General features: G+C 42.5%; 1 non-coding gene across 1 annotated transcript; it reads right to left on the bottom strand.

The window, feature by feature from the left end:
• Positions 1–1,675: 1,675 nt before the first annotated feature.
• On the bottom strand, positions 1,676–1,859 carry LOC121010892 (U2 spliceosomal RNA). The gene has a single exon (XR_005781408.1). It is a non-coding gene; the product is annotated as a U2 spliceosomal RNA (small nuclear RNA).
• Between the last annotated feature and the right edge of the window lie 2,047 nt (positions 1,860–3,906).

Raw genomic sequence — 3,906 nt, 5'->3', positions numbered from 1 at the left:
TGGGTTTGTTCTGAAGACCTTGTCTTCGGCCTAGCAGTGAGAGTTTGCCCCAATGACAAGAGGTCAGGAAAAGGGAGGCCACTGTCACATGAAGATCTGAAGGAATTCTAACAGCTTCCTTCGGAGGACAGTAAACCTGGGCTCTCACAGATTCCTCCATGAATTCCCAACCTGACGTACAAGAACGTAGTCTACCCATAGCGAAATTCAAAAGATAAAGTCCAAGCTTATGTAACAGCTGTTTGTCACTATGATGTTAAAAATGGACGTTTTGTAATGACAGCCAAGCAATGGAGCCACATGGGGTAAGTATTGACCAAAGTCAAACCCAAACCAGTATTTTAGCTTAGGTAATAAACTATAATATTCAGGAAATGCAGATTTTGTATTATGCTGCAAGCATTAATTTTTTTAATGTTTATTTGTTTATTTTGAGAGGGAGAGAGAAGGGGAGAGGGAGAGAGAGAATCCCTGACATGGGGCTCAATCCCACAAACTGTGAGACCATGACTTGAGCTCAAATCAAGAGACCATGCCTGGACCACCCAGGCGTCCTTCCATTATTAATAATTTTAGCAAGATATGATAACCTCCCCATCCTGACCTTGAAATCCCATTGAAGGAAATTTTAGATTGTGGATTCTTCTAAAGAGGAAGGACAGGGTATTTCAACAACAATAACATCATTTGTCACTTTCTCCTATTTCTGTACTGCTCTGTAGATCCCTGCACGATGGCACATTTGATTATAAAACTTCATGTACTTGTCTGTCATCTGTCACTAGACTTGATGTTGCTTGGTGGCAGAACCTATGACTACACCATGGTACACGTTCAAGTACCATGCCAGTCCTTAACCAAGTGTAGGGTATCTGATCAACACTTGATACACCTATAGCAAATGCGGAAACGAATGGGTGCATTTGTAATAGAACATTACAGCTAATGAAGAATCTTTTCCATACCTTAACTCATTTAGTCACTATGGGAAATCATGGAGCTAAGCCAAAGGAGCATAACACCTATTAAATCCACTTATGCACCTTACAACATGCTGATGGTAAGCAGTTGATGGTTTCTTACTTGCATTACAGCTTACAGACCCCCGCCTTGATGTTCGAAGAACGAAAACATTATCAACATGCAGGTCAGCTTCTGGAAGCCTCCTACACTTGTTCTCACAATTCTTGGCTTTTCATATTGGATGCCTTAACCAAAGTCATTAATCAAATAGGGTGTTCCCTCTTCGTTTTCTGCCCCAAGACAGTATCTGTTGAGTATGGTCCTATGTGGGGCAATTTACAGATTTTTTTTTCATCTCACCATTTTAACAGCTCTATCAAGTATGGACCATCACACTCTTATTTCATAGGTAAGGCAACTGAGGCCACAGAAATGAGGTGTAATATCCCCACATGGCAGAGCTGACAGGGGTTATCTTCAGGATTTACCCCTAGACAATCTGCCTCCTGAGCCACTAAGCACATGTGATTACCAGTTTGACTACACTGAAAGTTGCCTTTGGCTTTGCCTTGATTCTCAATCCATCTAGAAATAAATATGCAAACAGGTGGTAAAAACAACCATGCTAAATAAATGCAAATAAATGCCATAATGCTGGTAAAAATTTCCCTTCAACTTTTGTTCTTATAGAAGAAGAAAACAATCATACAGTGGGGGGTTAATTATTAATCTAATTATTCTGGAGCTGACATGCAAAATATGGCTTATCCAGACGCTACTGATTCCCTATTTCTGAAAGACTTTCTCTCTCCTTGAAGTACTTACCTCCAAAAGTGTGTTTAAACTGGTAAGAACAGATACTATACTTGATCTTAGCCAAAAGGCCGAGAAGCGATCCAAAAACGTGTTTAAAAGTAAGGTAAGGCTTGGGCGCCTGGGTGGCTCAGTCAGTTGAGCGTCTGACTTCAGCTTAGGTCATGATCTCACAGTCCATGAGTTTGAGCCCCGTGTTGAGCTCTGTGCTGACAACTCAGTATCTGGAGCCTGCTTCAGATTCTGAGTCTCCCCTTCTCTCTCTGCCCCTCCCCTGCTCATACTCTGTCTCTGTCTCAAAAATAAATAAAAAAACATTTAAACATTAAAAAAAAAAAGTAAGGTAAGCCTTAGATGGCTAGTGGCATGTTTTCTACTTGGGTACAAGGTGGAAAAAAATAGTCCTTGTAGAGGTAAATTATGAAAAGTTTCACATCATTAAGGTAAAGCCAACTGCTGCAATAAAGGAACCCTGGCTTAACACCAAAGAAATCTGGGTCTTGCTCAGAAATACCAATTACTGGAAAAGAAAGTTCAGGGTAGAAAGAGTGAATGTCTTCCTTACACACAATCATCCAGGGGCCCAAAGATGGTTGTGTCATCTTCAACGTAAGGCTTCCAGAGCTATCCATGGCACAGAATCCCAGTCCACGGACGAGGGAAGGAATACAGGCACACCAGCTTCTTACCCCTCCTTTGTCTCTCAACAGATTGACATCATTGTCGCTCACATTCTCCTGCCAAGATGTGGGTGAATGGCCCCACCTTTCTGAAAGAGCCGGGGAAGGTCTATCCCTCCACTGTCACTTTCTGGCAATTGCTCCACCTTGTGGAAGGGGAGCAAATATCTTTGATTTATGCCCAGGATTCTCTACCACACCATACAACCAGTCGCTAGACCTTTTTGGCCTTTCTCTCCCTCTGTCAGTTGTGGATATTGAACTAGACGATCTGTAGTCTCTCCAAGGTCATGAAAAGGTATAGGACTCAAAGCTTTATTTCATAAACATTTTTATTTTAGAATCTGACTTTCTCTGAACATTTTAAGAATTGTGTACTATTATTTTACCATATATATTTTGGATAAAAACATCTCTCCACTGTCACTGAAATTGACTGAGTATTGCCTGTTCCTGGCATTCCGGGCCTGGTTGGGAGTTCCATGGGCTCTAACCTGAGACCAATATGCCCATCAATTGCATGCCACATTCTAAGTGTAAGAAAAATGAGTGGCTGTCAGCTGAAATATCAATAATGAAATCGAGTATGGGGCGCCTAGGTGGCTCAGTTGGTTGAGCGTCCGACTTCGGCTCAGGTCATGGTCTTGCAGTTCCTGAGTTCGAGCCCCACGTCGGGCTCTGTGCTAACAAACAGCTCAGAGCCTGGAGCCTGCTTTGGATTCTGTATCTCCCTCTCTTTCTCTCTCCCCCTCCCCTGCTCATGTTCTGCCTCCCTCTGTTTCTCAAATTTAGGTAAATGTTAAAAAAAATTTTTCAAAAAAAAAATAATGAGATCGGGTATCACTCTATGAAAACAAGATCCGGTGTTTCATATTTAACTTACGTAATCTTCCTAACAATCTGGAGAAGACCCTTGAGACAAGAAACCCTCTATAAGGATCAGAGCGAATACTTAACATTCAGGATTCCTTCCTCTCAATGCTGCTCTCTGGGGTGCCTGGGTGGCTCAGTCAGTTGAGTGTCCGACTCTTGGTTTCAGCTCAGGTCACCATCTCAGTTCATGAGTTCAAGCCCCCCATGGGACTCTGTGCTGACAGTGCAGAGCCTGCTAGGGATTTCTCTCTCCCTCTCTCTCTGCCCCTCCCCACCTTGCTCTCTCTCTTAATAGTAATAATAATGATAATATTAATAATAATAAATAAAATGCTTCTCTAATAAATCAAGATTCTTCTTATTGCACCCGGCCTCCACCTTTCATAAGCTCCTTTCCCATTTTATCTCCTCTGACCTGATGAGTGCTTCCCTCATTCCCGTTTGCTGTATGCTTTGCAGCTGCCTCCCCAATACATGGTTAATTTCCCATCATTTTCTGTGAGCAGATGTTCGCGAGGAGCGGAGCCGCTTGGCCATCCCCAGCACTGTCTCCTGCAGATTACTGGATTGAACACAG

Source organism: Herpailurus yagouaroundi, unplaced genomic scaffold (assembly GCF_014898765.1).
Source record: "Herpailurus yagouaroundi ecotype Mexico unplaced genomic scaffold, PumYag 192, whole genome shotgun sequence".
Taxonomy (NCBI): domain Eukaryota; kingdom Metazoa; phylum Chordata; class Mammalia; order Carnivora; family Felidae; genus Herpailurus; species Herpailurus yagouaroundi.
This window is presented reverse-complemented; position numbering and strand designations above follow the sequence as displayed.